The sequence below is a fragment of the Leptonychotes weddellii genome, chromosome 7 (assembly GCF_054177405.1).
Source record: "Leptonychotes weddellii isolate Sample4059 chromosome 7, ASM5417740v2, whole genome shotgun sequence".
NCBI lineage: Eukaryota > Metazoa > Chordata > Mammalia > Carnivora > Phocidae > Leptonychotes > Leptonychotes weddellii.
Window position 1 is genome coordinate 124,625,934 of NC_138375.1, and position 19,183 is coordinate 124,645,116.

The 19,183-nt window shown below is 42.6% G+C and overlaps 1 protein-coding gene across 2 annotated transcripts in view; it reads right to left on the reverse strand.

Moving 5' to 3' along the window:
- The window catches only part of SNCAIP (synuclein alpha interacting protein), a 176,899-nt gene extending 176,065 nt beyond the window's left edge, over nt 1-834 (reverse strand). Inside the window, exon 1 of one of the 2 annotated variants that reach the window (XM_006728801.3) lies at nt 513-834. The gene's annotated coding sequence lies outside the window, so the exon portion shown is untranslated. Of the gene's footprint in view, nt 1-317; nt 410-512 lie in introns of those variants that run through there. The other variant, XM_031020641.2, reaches the window with a different exon arrangement.
- Between the last annotated feature and the right edge of the window lie 18,349 nt (nt 835-19,183).

Below are 19,183 nucleotides of genomic sequence, written 5' to 3' on the forward strand. Positions count from 1 at the left end.
CCGCGGCCCCGCTACGTCACAATGCGGCCGGGCCGCCGGCGCCGCTCCCCCGGCCCCCCAACGGGCGCGCGCGGGGCGGGGGCAGCCCCGGGGCGGCCGGGCGCGGAGCCGGCGCGGGGCCGGGGCGTGGGGGACGCGGGGCGCGGCGCGGGCGCACCACCGGGGACGGGGGCGCGGCCACACCGCCCGGGCTGCGGGAGCCGCCGCGCGCCCCGCGCCCGTCCCCCGGAGCCGCGAGTCCCGCTCCGCCTGGCTGACGGCGACCCTCCCCGGCCGACCCGCGCCGCCTCCCCGCCCGCCGGCTCCGGTCCGCGAACCTGCGGTTCCTTCTCCACCTCTCGCTCCTTCACCTCTGCCGCCTTTGCTTCTCCGCGGCTGGGCTTCTCCTCTCCTCCCCTCCTACTTTTTGCCCCCGCTTCCCTCTTTCTCCTCCGCCCCCTGCTTCCCACCGCCCCCCCCCACCCCGCCCCGGCTCGGCGGCCTCTCCCCCTGGAAATGAAATCCCCCCTCACCGGGATCCACGCGTCAGCCGCTGCCACCTCATTGGTCCCCAAAGCAGTCCGGCGGTCCAGCCTGAACCAGGAGAAGGGACTCGGGGAGGGGAAACGGAAGGTGGGCACAGTCCTGGGACACTGCTGAGCTTGAGAAGCCTTTGGCAGAGGATGTGGCGCTGGCACAGAGTCCTCGCCCCCACTCCTCCCTCCCGCTCGCGAGGCTCGCCCCCTCCAGGACTTCGCCAAGGAGTGGATGGCAAGGGAGCTTGGCTCGGACTGTCCTTTGCTCCCGCGTGGGTGCTGGATGGAGACTTCGGTCTGAAATAATGGCTTTTTAATTCGACGACGTTTACTATTCCACGGGCCCTGCAGTAACATTAACTTCACTTTTACCGTCTTTTTCTTAATGGGAGGCGGGGGTGGGGGTGGGGTAGCTGGATGAGGCGTGTGAGCAAGCCGGCAGTGGTGACTGCCTCTTTCCTTCCTTATTTCCGAAATGAAATCAGGGAGAGTGGAAGCATTTATGGTAACATTGGCTCAGGACCATCTGTCTTTTGCCCTTTGGAAAGCTTTAAATGGTTTTTAAGAAATCTCTATCCCAGGAGAGATGACTCGGAGAAGTTCACTCAGCAGAACTATTGAGGGCCACTCTTTTGCTCCAGGGTGTGGCTGCTTGCCTGATGTTGCCCCAGAGAAAAGTGCGAGGAAGCAAGTTCTCGTCCATCCATCCTCTTTGTTCCCTTGCCAGTTCCAAGGGAGCGAGAGTGGCGCCACGATCCTGGGAAACTCAGCGCTTATCTGCGTTAATGGCACTGGGGATATGTAGCATGTGTGAGCCTGTCATTGAAAATACATCATCGATAATATATTTACTACACAGAATAAAGATAATGTACCATATATTAATAGCATATAATGTATTGTTGCATATGTTAATAATAATATATATTTAATACATAGCAACCAGAAACGATCTGGTTGTTTAAAAACTGGAGTTCTCTGGGCGACTGGTGTAATACTGTACACAGTGCCTATAGAATCCTTGGGCCTCTGTTGGCAGGAAAGCGGCAAACTGTAGGATTAGGAGGACATGGCCGGCAATCCTGTCTGGACCTGTTTGGACACGTACAATAATTACTGAAATGAGGACTACCTTGAAGGCCTGCAGAAGACATTTCACATGCTTTTCATTTGATTTCCTATTGAGAAACAAAATTTCTCTCTCTCTGCTTTTTGACATCAACAGCCAAGATTGTGTCCTGCAGTGTTGTAATTTGTTTATTGTAATTGATCATGTATAAGACATCAAGTCCATGCGTGGAAAGTGGCTTCACAATTTTAAAAACACACATTATCCCTCAGTAGAAAAATATAAAATCAGATGACATCATATGGCACTAAAAATACTTGAAAATATTGGGCTTAATTCATTCACATCTGGTTAAAATAAAAATACTGTTTTTTGTGTTTTCCTTTTTTTTTTTTTTTTTTGCCTAGTATAAACTCTGAGAAAAGCACATCTTGCTTCCATCCAGTAGATATGGATGGAAATTGGTGTCATCCTTGACGTGGTCTATAGAGAGCCTAGTTCCACTGCCATCTTGTTAAGTATTTTGACATTTTAAAAATCAGATTTTGATGTAGCAAAGGAGTAATTTGTTGGAGAATAATAAATGGGCATCTTTTTCCCCACTACCCTGAACGTCTACTAGCTCTAACAGTGAGCCAGGTGTTAACTCGCTTTAAATGGTTCAAGAAGGGAACCGACTATGTCGCATGTACAGAAAATGGGTTGTCCCAGAAAAAAAAAATTCTCTCTTGCTGTGCAGCCAAAGGAATAGCATGCCATAGTGTAAAAGAGCAATCTCTGAGATGTTGTTTCAGATAGTTCCCCCTGTTTTTTTATAGTTCTTTTCCCATGGTTTATTCTCTTTCTAACATGTTTTTGATTACGTTTACCATTGTTTCTGTGTGATTATTTTTACACTGTGATTTAAACCTGTGCATATATATACTTTCCTACATAGTCTATGAGTTTGTTTTTGCTTGGATCCTTTGTTGGTTTCCTTCTCCTGTGCAGTCTGTTTGTTGAATTCTAAACCCTAAATTGATATACCAAAGTGTGGAGGGAGTGAAGTAATTGGGTTGGAACAGACCTGCTAGATTTTAGATTGGATGGCAAGAAATCCAGCTTCTTCAACATCATGTTGACTTTTTATCAAGTTCATAAACTACTCTGCCTAGTCTTTTAGCTGCTTATTACCAATTACCAACCAGTCTCTGATACTCAGTTTTCCAATCAAGCAGCTGCCTCGGTAGGCTAGTTAGTACCAATGGAATGGCTTGGCGACCACAGCCACTGGACCATTTACCCCTTTTAAGAGTACTCCCCACCCATGCCTACCACTGCACAGGATGTGCACTTTTAAGAGCAGTTAGCGTATTTCTGCTTCGTGTCCATTTCTTTAGAAAAAAAATTATTTATTTGAGAGAGAGCAGTGCATGCTCAGGGGGAGGGGCAGAGGGAGGCAAGCGGACTACCCCCTGAGTGGGAAGCCCCCATAGGGCTCCATCCCAGGAGCCCGTGATCAGGACCTAAGCCAAAATCAAGAGTTAGACGCTTAACCATCTGGGCCAACCAGGCGCCCCTCGTGTCCATTTCTCATCCCCTACTATTCAACTGTCAGTTCCCATCAAGATGCCAGGGAGTTCGTATTACTCATATTTGGATCTTCAACACTGAGCACATTTTTATACTCAAGAGTTAGCGACTGAAAATAATTAGTACAAAAGTGCATTTCACTGTATATCATCTGCCAAAGAGCTGACATCTAATTGTTCATTCAATTATTACAATTAAACATCTGCCTCTATCCTTCTACCCAGTTTCCATAATATATCTTTATTGTGCGACAAACATTGGATAAACCTGCTATAACACTGTCAGTAATCAAGCAGAAAACCATTCTCTTTTTTTCCCCTATTCTTGAAATGTAGATTTTCTTTTATAAAACATCTCACTCTGTATTAAAGGCTCAGAGTTTTTATTCTTGTTGCACAGTTTAGGTTATTGAGGGAAGATCTGTTTGAAGTCCCTTCTGATTTCTGGTTGAGAACTATAATTTGGTTGGGGCAGACTATTTTATTCTGGAGTCACATTTGTTTCATTTGCTTGGACAAATGTATGTAAGTAATTACAAGGTATTTATATCGAGAATCAGACCACACTTCTTACATAAATGTGATTGTATCAGTCAGGATAGGTTAGGTTACACTGTGGTAACAATCATGCAACAACTCAAAACTTTCATAGAATAATAAAAATGTATTTCTTGCTCTCACTAGAGGTCAAGTCCAGGTCAGCTGCATCTCTGTTTCAGGTCTTTTTGATTTTAAGACTCCAGCCAAATGGAACAAGTTGCTAACAGCAATACTGCTCATCACCCTAATGAGGGAAAGAGAACTCAGAAGGGTCTTTAACGAGGAATTAGATGCTGCAGCTTAGGAGTTAGACATGTCACGGCTGCTCACAACTCATTGACTCCACCAATCACAAGAGAACAAGGATGATGGGCAACTGGATGGCTCCGTCGGGTAAGCATCTGCCTTCCACTGGGGTCATGATATCAGGGTTCTGGAATCCAGCCCCGCATCAGGCTCCCTGCTCAGTGAGGAGCATGCTTCTCCCTCTCCCTGCTGCTCCCCCTGCTTGTGCTTTCTGTCAAATAAATAAATAAAATCTTAAAACAAACAAGAGAAGAAGGACAGGCATCCTACAACATACCCAGAATATTTGGTAAATAATAAGATGGGGAAATGTGAACATTTCACATTTCACTGTAGATAAAACCAGAGAAAATTCTACTTAGAGCTTAAGTAGGGGAATAGATGTTGGACAGAAGTGTAAACACTATAGCAAATTTTACTTTCTGAAATAATCACCAAAACCATGGTAAAGAAATGTGATTGACAAAAAATGGTGAGGAGCCCAGTTTTTTAACAGTTTTGAGTTTCACAGAAAAAGGACTGGTTATAGGACATACTCACTTGGTTCTCCCCACCTGCACACGCCCCACCCCCCTCATCTTCCACGTGCTCTTTAGAAGTGCTGATCTCTTCTGCATCCGCGTGTCTTCGCCTGCCTGCGCTGAGTGTGACTAGGAATTTGGCATTCCTCATCTGACCAGTTGTCTATGGTCATTTCTTCACTTCCTAGTGATTCCTGCACCCTTCAATATGTCTTTTCTCTGTTAGCTTTTTGCTTCATCTTAGACTTCTAACAAGGTTAGAATTAGAAGGGAGATGAAATTCAAGTCCGACAGCTTAGCTGCTTATAATATAGCAGCTTTAATAAAAGATTTGGTGTAGAAGGAAGTTTATGGATTGTTAAGCTGATTCACTGAGATTATCCTGTGGTTTCAATTAATCCTATTACTATGCTTTTACCTATTCTTACAGATCATTGGAAGTTTCGTTGTTGGTATTTTTATTTATTTATTTATAGTTTTTTTTAAAGATTTCATTTATTTATTTGACAGAGACACAGCGAGAAAGGGAACACAAGCAGGGGGAGTGGGAGAGGGAGAAGCAGGCTCCCCACTGAGCAGGGTGCCCGATGTAGGGCTCGATCCCAGGACCCTGAGATCATGACCTGAGCCGAAGGCAGACACTTAACTGACTGAGCCACCCAGGTGCCCCTCGTTTTTGGTATTTTTAAATGGAAACCATTAAATCATGTGAGAAAATACGATCAGGAGAAGGAGTGTCTTGACATGTGGTTCTGAGGCAGCCTGGGGCAAAAATACAAAAAGACTCTACCGGGGCAAAGGGTTTTGTTTTTTTGTGGGGTTTTTCTGGTAAATCAACTCATCTGGGGCCATGGTCTTTCCTCTGCTCTCCTCTTCCATAGCGAGTTACTAGCAGAGAGCACAGTGAATTTGTAAAGCTGTTGAAATACCTAGAGGAACTCTGGATCCAAACTCTATTCAGGCAGGCAGTATGTAAGTTTCATGACTGGATTTAACTATACTTACTTTACTCCAGTGGCCAGATTTTTGCAGGTTAGCGCTTTCTTCTACCTGAGGTTGACTTGGTCTCACCGCTTCACCTGCTCCCGGGAGAGACTCTCTGCCCATTCTTGTTAGGCTTCATCCGTAAACCCTCAGTTTTGAAGTGGTATTTCTTCAGCAAACTGCCCAAAGGATGGGTCTCTTTTCCCAGAGATCCTCCTCACGTCATCTTTATTAATAGGTCACCGTTTCCCAGATACTTTGTATGGAAGGCCCTTTCAAGGCCCTTTCAAGGCCAACAAGGTGGCTGGTTGCCTTCAGATCTGTTGGAGCAGACTCCCCCTGGGTTAAATCCCATCTCCTTATCTGTCTGCTGACGCCGCCAGTCTGAATCAGGCTGCCACCACAGTGGTGAAATGTGCCTGAGACTTGTGCTCCCAGAAATCAGCAAGGAATGAAAAATGCCCCCACCTTCTTGTGTTCCAGAAAATGGCTTACCCCAAAGAGTCACTTCCCCATGTGATTGATAAAACTCACGGTCCACTCTCTCATGACTCCGTAAGATTCGCAGGTGGCTCCCTTGTTTACCTATGACAAGGCCAAACACAGACTTGTCCCCTTCTGCCTGAACGTGCTGACAAGACTAGACACAGACCCTCCAACTTCCCTTTCTTTGTCTCATGAATGAATAGCCGAGATTAAACTGTTTGTCCCTCTGAAACTTGCTAGACACAGAAAAAACATTTCCTGTTCAGCTAACTGACCTAGACTTCCCTTGATTGCAAAACAATCCCAACTGTAAGTCACCCCACCTGTGACTTGTCTCTCCCTCCCTGTAAAAATCTAACACAAAATCCCGCTGCAGAAACACTCAGATACTCAGATTTAGGGTGCTCGGGCTATTACAAGAACCTGAATAAAATCAATCTTACTTGCCTGTGTTTGGCTTTGATACCATCCTCTTCCCCTCCGGATTCTAGTGCATTTTTTATCTTCATGAATAGCTACGCCAGTCACTGACGTGAATTGAGGCCGAGGACCTGTTATTTAACCACAAGATGGTTATTTCTAAGCAAACTTTTACATCCAACATTTTTGTCTGCAAGGGAAATTCCTAACGCTCTACAACAACAACTGAGCAGTGTTTTAAGTCCTTCAAATTGCACAGTCTCATTATTCAACTTTTCCATAGGTTTCTTTTTTCTGTTGGTGACTTGAATAGCCCTCCTATATCAGAGCATCCAACTTAGTAATTAGGGATAAATGAAAATGCTGTAAGTTGCCAAACGGTCAGCATACCTGCTTTCATAATATGACACGTGTACATAACAATATCTTAGTTATTAACTACTCAGCCAGATTCTTTATGCTCTACCATGGAATTAATATATTTTCCAGAGCTTCCACATTAGTAATTTGCCTACTGGGTTGCACTACTTTCCAACATGGACCAATAGGAGAGAGAAATAATTTCTAAGACTCGGGTGCAGGATGGATGCTTTCAACAATTGGAATATCCCACAGATTAAAGACCTCTTAAGAAAAGAAGGGGGAGGAGGGGTAAGAGGGGGAGGAGGGGGAGGGGGGAGGGGGACGGAGGGGAAGGAGAAGAGAGAGAGGGAATTCATTTAAGAATGAAACACTGTGGCCGGGAGGTCTTGCGAAATTCTGTAAACGTGCAGTCTTCGTCCTCAAAGGCACATGTGGACACTAGAGATTTCACACGTGTGCATAAACATTGATTAAATCTCAAACTGGAGGTTTTGGTATTTGAAATGAATTTGATTAGATGGTTATAGAAAGGAATGCAGGTCAGCGAGTGTGGTTAAATGATTTGAAGGGGAATGCAGGTCAACTTCCGAACACCATGCCACGTTCTCATGGACCTGCCCCCGATGCAGAATATGAGACTGACAAAAATGCGTTCCACTGATTACTTACCAATTGTAACCGCACTGTGTATTTAATTATGCCTGGTCCTCTGGGCAATAACACAGTCTCTCTTCTTCATTTTGATAATCATTTCACGATAGCACCTAATCTGTGCTGTGAATATTACTGTGATATATATATCCGCTTGGATTCAGAGTTTCTGTTGTCCTTATAAGTAATTCACCTTTATTCTTACCTCTTCTACCTTGAGACTAAACCCATGCATTTGGAGACGATTGGGTAGGTCTACAGCTGATGCTCATCCCTCTGAGGGGCAACAAAAGGAGTTAGATGCCATGGGGATTAAAGCTATAATGGACTGTTTTTTGGCTTTATCTCTAAGCAGCTTCTGGTAGGTTAATAGAACAAAAACTTTTTCCCCTTGGATAAGCCATGCAAAGACATTAGTACTGGTCACCTCTAAGTTGCAGAAGAAAGCCATCAGTGAATGGAATGCATAAGTTAATTATAATCCCCTCTGTTCCAAACCAGAATAAATCCTATGTCCAAACAGCTTTTGGGAAGAAAAACTCTGAAAATGAAGTAAGGTTTTTAGTCTTCTTAGATATGACTCTGTTGTGAGTTTTACCTTTTTCCCTCTAAATTTATAGCTTCTGGTTCCCAAGTCCTCAGCCTGGGGACATACGGTCCTCTTTAGAAGAAAACAAGAAGAGAAAAGCTAAATTCATATTGAACTGGATGAGGATAGCTAATGGCCGATGAAAAATGTTCCTTGTAAATCATGGGAAATGATTTAAAGGCAGCTTGTGGAGAGAATAGAGAAAGATGTAATTGTTGATAGACTAAATGCTTTTAAATTAAAGTCTAGGGCAACCCTGTAGTGTAGACGTTAAGCACACTGATCTGGGTGTTAGACTCTCAAGTTTCAAATCTCAGCTTCATCTCATACTATCCTCAGGGGTGGTTAACGTGGCTAGGTCCTAGTTTCCACGACTACAAAATGGGACACTAATAGTCCCTATTTCTCCAGATTGTTATGATAATTGATTAAGTTAATATTCAAAGAGCATTTAAAGTTGAACACACTAAGAATATTAATAAGTATTCGTCAAACGAATGAACTCTAGAAAGCCAATAGCACCTGCGTGAATTCCCTGGCGATGTGGGTTCTAAAGCCCAATGTATGCTAGCTGGCTGTGAAGTTCATTATTTCTCTACCTGTGTCCCGGCATTAAATAGCCCTGGGATTCTTTACTCCTTAAACCAGAGTAGAAGTACATTCTTGGATTCCTATGCAGTATGTGTATAGTTATCGACGGCCCTACTTTTATTATAATCTCTAAGATTACATGAACTGTTATTTGGCAAAACTTTCAGTTTGGGTTTAAGTATTGTCACTATTGCCCTGGCAAGTTAAGATTTTTAAAACTGTGGATCCTCTAATGTGATATTTAACTTTGGATTCTAAATGGCATTTAACATTTTTCCCAGACTTCCATTGGTGATTTGATGCACAATTCAGGAACAGATGAAGAGGAAGTATTTTGAAAAATGAAACATCTTTAGTCAGAGAAGCATTGTCTGTATCTTTAACTCCACGGCTGACAATATGATTTTGATGGGTTTACCATTAATGTGATTGAAATGGAAAAATGGCGTTCTTAGAAAAATACAAAATAACTTGTTATGCATTTATCCAACAAAGTAATATTTTTGAGCACCTGCTGTGCACTTGGCAATGTGCTCGTTGTTTAGGATATATTGGAGTGGATAGAACAGACACACCAGACTGCCTTGTAGATAGTCAATAAACAAGTATATTTCAGTGTTGCTAAGAGCTATGAAGGCAGAAAACAGATTGTTGTGGCAACAAAAATAAAGGTTCTAGAGGCGCCTGGGTGGTTCAGTTGGTTAAGCGTCTGCTTTCCACTCAGGTCATGATCCTGGGGTCCTGGGATCGAGCCCCATATCAGGCTTGCTGCTCAGAGGGGAGTCTGCTTCTCCCTCTGCCCCTCCTCCCCTCATGCTCTCTCTCTCTCTCTCAAATAAATAAATAAAATCTTTAAAAAAAAAAAGGATCTAGGGTGCCTGGGTGGCTCAGTTGGTTGAGCGACTGCCTTCAGCTCAGGTCATGATCCTGGAGTCCCGGGATCGAGTCCCACATCAGGCTCCCTGCTCGGCGGGGAGTCTGCTTCTCCCTCTGACCCTCCCCCGTCTCATGTGCTTTCTCTCTCTCTCATTCTCTCTCTCAAATAAATAAATAAAATCTTTAAAAAAAAAAAGGATCTAATGTAACACTGGGTGGTCAGGGAAGGCCTCTGAGATGTGAAGAAAGAGAAGAAGCCAACCCTATGAACAGTGAGAAGGGAGTCCTAGGCAGAAGAAACAGCTGGGACTGCTGAGCACCCATCCACCAACTACTAAGAAACCAAAAGAGCTTTCAGAGTGGTTCTCAAATAATTAAGTGATTTAAGGAGGGTCATATCAACCTACCTCTCGGACTGTCACCACACGCATACAAAAACAATCAACAACACCATTCCATTAGCCATACGTTCAGGAAACACAAGTGGAAATGCTGACCCATTAAAAGTGCTTGCAAAGCATCTGTGAGAACAGTATCACTGCGTATTGCTCATCCCCAGACAGTGAGTCCTCAGAGAAAGAAGAAGCTCCTCCGGCATCCTCCATGGTGTAGAGATCAATCATTGTTATTGAACAAGTGTAGCTGAGGTGGAAAGGAGATGAACTGTTCCAAAACCTTGGACAACTGAGACTGGAACACAAAAGACTTTCCAGAGCAAGTTGGGTAGTAGGAAATCACGCAGGGGATGAAAACGTCTATGAGAATCATAAATAATGAGGGACATACATCAAAAAATGTTTGGTATCTAATGTGGAATTTAAGAACTGTGACTTCGAAATTTGGAGTACTTTTCCTCAGCTCGAACTTTCCACATTTTTCTAACATCTGTCATGACCTTGGCAATGGCTTTACTAAGCTGAATTGACTAGAGGAAAAGAACTTGGAATCTTGGTACAGATTCGAGGAAATGAGCATTTTTGAAAAAAACACAATTCTATTGTTCACAGCATCCTGAACTGCACAGAACTATGTAGTATCATATAAAAAGCATAACAAGTCCACAGCAAATACGTTAAGTATAGCCTACAGGGTCCCCCTTGGCTATGTTGTTCAATACAGTAGTCACTACCTAGAGGTAGTTATTGAGCACTTGAACTAAGGCTAGTCCAAATTGAGACGTGCTGTACATATAATATACACATCAGATTTCAAAGTCTCAGTACAGAAAAGAGAATGTAAAAATATCCCACGAATATCTGTATAATGTTCGCATATATTGGATTAAATAAAATACTGAAAATTAATTTCACCATTAATTTTTTTAATCCCAATACTTCAACCCTTAAACTCACACATTCTGCTCAGTTGTTCTTGGACAGCTCTGTTCTGGGGAAAAGACCTCACCATACCTGCTCCCCTACACATCCATCCTAAAGCATTCTGTCAAAATGGATGGCAGTGTTGTCGGGGGGAAAAACAGGTGGCTAATCGCTTTAGGTTTAGGTGGAAGGTAACAGATGGGTGTGACAGTTACACCGTATTGGAAAAATGGATGCTTGGTAGAAAACTCATCAATAAGTGTTGGGAGGAAATTACTGAGGTGCTCTGCAGATGCTTCCAAAGAAGGAACCCAGGAGAGGAAAAAGCAAAACAAAATAAAACAAGACACTATTTTATCCTTGTGCCCAGTGACTGAGGGTCCTTCAGATTGCTTGTGCTTTTTTAAACATAAGAGCATGCATGATTCTCCAACCCTATACCCCACCTCCCTGTCCCTCCCTCCACACAACAACTACACAAGCAGAAAATAAGCCTTTGCAATCAGTGACCTAAGACATCCAGTGAATATTCTGCAAATTTCATGGCAACAGCCCCACTCCATGTAGACTATGCAACAGATGTTGATGATGCCTAGCATAAGCTGAGGACAGAGGAAAAACCTATCATATCTTCATAGTTGGCTCAAGGAAAAATCTTTTCCCTTGAAAAGATGTGTGCAACCGTACGTCATTAGCAAACTAGTTAATACGTCAGCCTTCAAAGTGACCAGACTGTACATTCACAGTTTTACTAATCCTCTGGCTTCCCCTGTTTTGAAATGGTTCTAGAAAAATCCATTTTGGAATATTTTGCCCTTGGCTTTAACACTTGGCAGAGGAGTTCACTGTCCTCTGCTCTTCCTTGTGTTAGTTATAAAGCTGTTTGTCATCTCTAGTATCCGGAACACCTGCTTTTTTTAAAGGACTGCTGGCTCGGGGGAAAGAACATAAGTTATTTTTATGCAAAACTCACCAGCTCAAGAGTTTTAAAACGCCTCTCTGAAACACTGTATTTTCTTCCCCCGTAATCAAATAGGAAATCTTAAAAATCAGAATTTTTCATTTTACCAGAGTTTCCTTTTGAGATAAATCACAGGAAGGCAAGTGACAGGACAGTTGGGCAAGACAGAGAAAGAGCATTTTGCTCGAAATAGGATACCCAAGGGAAGGGAATCACAGGCAATCATGTCTTCCAATCCAGTGAGAGAGTTGTAAAGAATTTATGGAAGCCTAAGGAGGGAAAAGTTCCAAGAGTTTATGAAGATCAAGAAGATGAGCGAGGCTCTGTTACTTCTTCGTATGGAACGTGACACATTTTAAAACCCCATGTTTAGTGTATATCCGTAGTTTTTGCCTATTTCCCAGACCTTATCCCCTCTGGTAAGAGCTATTATCTTTTTCTTCTGGGGAAGAAAAGGGGGAACTCAGCCTTCCTCTGTTGACAGATTTGTTTATCACTGACCTGCCTCCCTCACCATCAGGATGGGCACATGACCAAGACCAACCCATCAGAGTCTCTCACTCTAGCGACCCTAGAGATTGCACAGGGATGGGGGATTGGTTGAGTGATTGAAAGAGAGGCATTCTCTCTTGTTCTGTAGGGTTGTTAGCTTTTGGAGTGATGGGAGTCTAAGGCAGCCATGTTGGCCATTTCTGCTCCACCTCCATCATCCTCCATTAGAGCCTAATGGAGAATGGAGCCAACAGAGAGAAAGGCAGTACTGAGAGGGGTAAAAAGAAAGAAAATGTTGATGAAAAATGTAAGCCCCTGGATTACTTATTCACATGATCCCCAAATTCCCAGTCTGCTTTCCTTTTCATCATAAGCTAGTTTAACTGGGTTTCTGTTGCTTGTCATCAAAAGACTCATAACTAGTAGATTATGTTCAAGAGCAAATAAAAACTGTGTAAAAAAGAGAGAGAAAGAAAGCAAAAAAGAGTAACACAGGCCTCCCAAAGTAGAGGAAAGCAAGAGGAAAAGTGAAAATGATTACATAATTTCTCCTTCCTTCTCTCAATATGTTAGCATAAGTTACACACATGCACTTGGAAATTCTAAAGAGACTATCAATCTTAACTTACCCCTGGAATTGAACACAGACTAAATCATCACCATGAAATGGACTATTCTTGGTGTACAAGGTGCTCTGCAGGCAAAAGCGCACATTTTGAACCATATCTCTCAGCTCTTTCCATATTGCTTTTCTGTTTTACCATTTCCCTCTTTTTTAAATAAAAAAAATTGGCTATTAAAAAAACGAACCAGCTAATATCTGCTCATTTTTTTAAAAAAAATATAACTACTAAAGAAGTCAACTCATTAGAAAATGAAAATCCAAACCTTACTTTTCAAACCTATTCTTCAAGTGTGTGTTTGAGTGTACTCTTCCAGATCCTTCTCCTTACCTATATCAAAAAATATCTCTTCTTTTTAACACAAAATAAAATCAAAGTTGGCATCTTGTTTCCCACTTAATTTTTTTTACAATTAAAAGCATCTTATGGACATCTTTTCATGTAGGACATCTTTTCATATAGAATATATAGGTCCACCTCATTTTATTTGGTGCCTGAGAAATATTTCAATGTATCTTGATGGACATTTAGTCTGTCTCTAGTTTTTTTGCTTGCTTTTGCTTTTGCTTTTGCTATTAGATCTAGTGATAAAACAAACAACCTTCAATATATTCTTCTCCCTTTTAAAATTATGATTACTTTTATTATTGTTACAGTAGTTTCCTACTCATGAACTATGACCTAGTGATCAGGACAAGGGCCAATTAAAATCTTCATCTTGCACGCATCCTTGTGGGTACATACACTGGGTCTCATGAGATAGGCAGCAGCAAGGCGTGATTTAAAGTGTGACATGAAGAGAAACATGAATATAAATGATCTGGCCCAGGATGGGTGAGGTCTACACCCACAACCACACATGCATAGTTGCCTTCTCTAGGGTTACAGATGTTGGCAGATGACTGACCTCCTGACCTACATGTCTGCCATTTTTGTTGTCGGCTTCTGTCAATTACCACACAAGACAGTTAGTAAAACAGTTCTTCACCTTCCGGGCAGATGTCTGTGGTCCATTTGTCTAGATCAAGAGGCTTACAAGCATCTCTAATTCTGAATTCTGTGGGGCTGAGTCCTGGCAGCGTTGACAATACAGTTGCTACGCTTTAATCAGCCTGGTGGACAGGATCCATTTATTTTACCTTCTGCCTTGAATTCCTTTCCAAGGAAACTTCTGGAGCTTTAAAAACAGTTTAGACCTTTCTTTGTGCTTCTGTGTCATTATTAAACCTGCAGACAGTATCAGCCCTTTTTTTTGGTGGGGGGGGGGGTTGGTTTATGACACTTCAGGCGAATGAAGCCTGAGTCAATTACCTGTAATTTTTTCCTCTACCTTCTCCAGGCAGGAGAAGTTGACAAAGCGATCCCTTCTTGGGGTGGTTTATCACCTGGCTTAATTTTCTTTGTGCTGGCATTTTTATGCCTGGAGCTGGGAGGTAAAATGTGCTGACCGACGTGTACAGCTTGTTCTCAGATAACCCAAGCTGTCCAGAATGTGCTGGTGCCTGGCCTGGGACCCCGGTGAGGCAGCAGGGCCCACATGCACTTGTTTTCTTTTCTTCAGTTCTACCCAAAGTAAGAAAATAACATGAGACGATTTTCTAGTGAGATCTCCAGTGGTAGCCGATTATTTGGCCAACGAACCCTGGCCAGTCAAAACAGCAAGCCTTGCCTCTTTGCTGACAAGAAAGATGAACTCCTGATGGCAGCTTCCTGTCCAACACTGAAATGTGGAACGGCATGTGAAGTGCAGATCAACCAGACTTCTGGGTTGTTTTTTTATTTTCCATTGGCAATCATCAATGAGTGGTCAATGGCTGCCATCGAAGCAGGGTCCTTCCTCACTCAAGGCCAGTAGTTGACTGCAAAACTGTGGGGTAGGCAAAGCTTAAGTCGACCACCTCATTTCACTTTTCAACTGCCTTCTCTCTCTCAAAATAGGCCCTGACTTCCCTCGCCTCTAGAAATCCGCTATCTTCACCCTGGGCTGGACTGTCTGGGACCATACTTTATTCTTAGATCTGGACTGTGTACCACCTCCCAGGCTTTTCTGTCTCCAATCAACAGATGCCTCCAAAATATACTTGTCTTATGTCCCACTCCATCTGGGTCCTAATGGGATCTGGAGAAGAGCTGATAAAGTTACATAAGTGAAGGCTGCTAGTGGGTACATTTCTTGGATTATGTGTGCAGTTAACAGGCACCTCATAAATCTGGTTAGACTCCCCTTTGTGCAAAAGAAATGCATATTATGGTGAGGCTTTCAGGCACTTTCTGGCGGGAGGTATTCAGTGACAGAGTGGCTTTCAGAAACTCCTTAAAGTACATTAAGAGGCAGCTCCCTACCACACCAACCTAGCCTGGCTTTCTGCCTTTGCCAATTTGACAGGAAACTTCATGGAATATCTTAACAGAGCTGCAGCTATAACTTAGCAGTCATGATGCTCCTCCCCACAGCAGGCGAAGAACGCTCTGCCAGGGAACATTCTCCAACATAAGGCAGCCTCTTGACATTGCACGAGCCAGGCAGTGAAAGATCTTGTTGTTTGAAATGTGTGGATTTTACTGATGACTTTTCTCGCACTTCCCTCTTACTTCCACCAGGGCTAACCTGCCCTTGTCTTTTAGAAGGCACACGAGTTTCTAGGTGGGCTGACTGCTTCTGTTGAACCTCATTTAAATGCCTACCACGTTATGTTCAGCAAGGGAGCTCAAAAAAAAAAAAAAAAAGAAAAAAAAAATCCAAACACCACATATGGAGTCTAATTGGGATAAAAAGACAGCAATGTTCCATAAAACATTCAGCAGTGGCTTTTTTTGTGTGTCTTTTCAATTCAGTCCCATATTTTCTGATACCTTCAGACTCCCCATTTCATATCATGATTATTTTTTTCTTTAAACAGCATACAGATGGCCCCAGACAGACTACGGTTTGACTTCACAACTTTTCTACCTTATCATGGTGTAAAAAGCAATATGCATTCAGTAGAAATGGTAGTTTGAATTTTGATCTTTCCCTGGGCTAGTGATGTGCGGTGTGATACCCTGTCATCATGCTGGGCAGCTACCTCTCCCAATCAGGCACTCGGTCACAAAGGGAGACAACCAACACACTTAATTCCGTCACCATACAATCTCTGTTTTTCACTTTCAGTGCAGGATTCGATCAATCTCATGAAATATTCAGCACTTGATGACAAAATAGGCTTTGCGTGAGACAATTTTGTCCAACTGTAGGCTACTGTAAGGGTTCTGGGCACGTTTCTGGTAGGCTACACTAAGCTACGATCGTAGGTATTAAACGCATTTTCAACTCACGGTATTTTCAATTTATGACGGGCTTATTGGGATGTGACCCCATCCGAAGCCAAGGAAGATCAGTAGACTCTATGTAGGATTTTGATCTTATTTTCTAAGAAGCAACTAAAAATACTTCATAGAAGTGATTTTTGATTAGGATCCTAGGGAAGAGAATTTAATCTGAGGTTCTTAGGAAAAAGGTGATCTATTTGTCTTTCTTAAATATAAGTAAAAATTCACTTCATAGTCTGCAGTGTTTCCTCCAAATATGTCCTTAAACTCAATTAATTATTCTCTGGTCAATCCTTCTAGTTCTATTAGGTCCTTTTATAAGGTAGTTTGAAATACGACAGATGTTCTATTACCAGGAAGAGATTTTCCTGGCTACTCAGCTATTTTGGACATGGTTACATCTAAACACAGAACTTTCTAACTTTTCCATAGGTGAAGGCCTTTGTTCAACTTACATAGCTCTAGCACAACATAAAGGAAATTTATAGGTACAGCAATAATGTTTTATTCAACGATGTAGCTGTTTGAAGGATAAAGAATAATTGAAGACTTTGATTCAGATTGCATTAAGCTCTCCTGTATCACTTATAAAATAAAAATTTATTTGCCTTTCCCTCAATTGAATATGTTCATGTTCAAGACAAGAATGGCACAAGAGGGGAAAACTTCGCATCTCAAGAAATTTAACAAAAGTAAGATTGCAGTTATAAATCCCTAATCAGGGGATCTTAATGTTGGTGACAGGACATTAGGAACCAGCTAATTGGCAATGTAAGAAAGACCTAGGGCAGGAGGGAGATTTTTAAATCAATAGAGTAAACAACTGGTTGATGTTAGATAGTAAGAGAAACTTGTTTCTGAAAGCTGCATTTCCCTGTTTCTCTTAGACTGAGAAAGACTGAATTTATAACGTGAAGTGGCAAGTAGGGGATGAATCCAGGGATTTCAGTTTGGGGCTTTGCCATAGTCCTAAATCATCCCTATGGTCTCAGCTCATGCTTCCCTCCTTTTGCTGCAAGCCATCTGGCAAGGCAATAAAAATACCTGTCATTTTAGCATTTTGAGGCAAAGGCTTAGGAGGAAGGCAGAACGCTTTTCAAGAATTTTTTTTTCCAATAAAATACCCTCATGGCCTGGATCTGTTTGGCTATGAGAGTGGAACCCTTCCTCCTCCTCTCACCTAGCCTAAAGGGTCTAAAAGGTCTTCCGCCCTATGACATAATTACTCTCTATTAGCCAGAACATTTTCCACAAACTTCTATCTTGCATTAATAGTACTTTTGCAAGTCAAAAAAAAAAAAGTTCTTTTTTTTTTTTTTTTTTTTGAGCTCTGCAGCTGCTATGTTGCCCAGTGCCAGGAGCACCATTGACTCCTAGATGTGCTCTGGGAGATGTCATCCCCATAGACTACAAAGTAAGCAGTACCCCCAAGCTCTGTGGAGCAAGGTAGCCCTCGGGCTGTCTAGAATGGCCTGAGAAAATATAAAAGGGGGTAGGCTGTCACAGAGGCACAGGAATTCAGAGAAAGAGATAAACTGGGAAACAAATCCTTTTGGGAAATCTGTGAAAATAATGGGGAGGGGCACTGAGGTATAGACTGAGTATTGATTCAAGTTATTGGGGTACGAAAAAAAAGGGTGGCTCCTGAAGGCTTGAGGACAACCCTGGGGCAGACATTTTGAATACGTCTCCACAAATACACACCTCCCTGCATTTCCTGTCAAAATGGATCACAGATCTGTGATCTTCAGGGAGCTTATTCGTAGAAGAGCCGATCCAGGGTAAAGAGACTCAGCCTATGTGTCTAGAGGAAGGGAAATCAAGAGGCGGTGTGAGAAGAGTCACTAATGAATCTTGTTTTCCTCAGATTCTTCCTTTTCATTAATCTTAGCATATCTCAAAAGCTAGAGGGTTGGTTCTCCCGCCCAAATACCCAAGTTTGAGCACTGAACTCTGTACATTAGTTCAAATATGTACGTAATGGACTTTAATTAAATATTTACATTCTTAATAAAAGACTGAGCAATTAGGTGGAAAAAAAATCAGCCTAAGATCATTGGGTTTGGGTTTTACAAAGGCACATGCTTTTTTCTTTCTTTCCAGCATCATTTTTCAAAAACAGTCTAGGTTCTTGTTTCTTACACATAAAACTGCCTAGACCCTGAAAACAACATCGTCAGAGAGAAAAATCATGGAACCGTCACAGTGACGATCTTGGTATGAAGCTGACATGAAACATTTTGACCCTCTTTGCCCTACAGGCAGCCCCGCCCTATTTGAATTAAAAAAAAAAAAGTCCTTTTCTAAAATCTTAGTTTAGGAGATGGGAATTAAGGTCCTCTGAGCTAATGTGTATCTGACTCAAAATATTTTGCATGTGAAACAGCCGAGTTAGAGAAAAACCAGTTCAGCTGCAGAACCATGTGACACCTTATAAAGCGGGCATGGGGTGGGGGGCGTTTTTCAAGGCGAGCCAAATGAGAAGCAGCTGGGGCTCCAGCATTCCTCCTCATCTCAGACAGTCCAAAACTGGGAACTCAAGTGCCAGCTTGATGTGCACACAGCAAGGGCTTATCTTTAAATAGTCTTTCTGTTAAATTCATCTTTCATCTATTAATAGGAATACCGCCTCCGACTCCAGCCCCCCCTGGAAACACCAAAGGGCCCTCAATCTCAAAGGAAGAGTGAAGAATCCTTATTCTCTTGGGCTTTGATGACTAGGTACCAGCACGGGCCCAGATCACCATGAAGAAGCATAAATCCACTAACCGTGAAAATACAAATCTGCCATATTGGATCAACAGTGAGGCAGTTCAGAAACAAATATCCTTGACACAGGCAAAGCACCTGGTGAAAGGATTTTACCATGACCCAAAAGAGCTGGAAAATTCTATCAGGAGCTGGTCCCCAACAGTACCAGGATGTACATGTAAGGCAAAGCCTAAGGAACGCTTGCGGGTCCAAGAAAATGGGAAGATATTTTAGCTATTATCACAT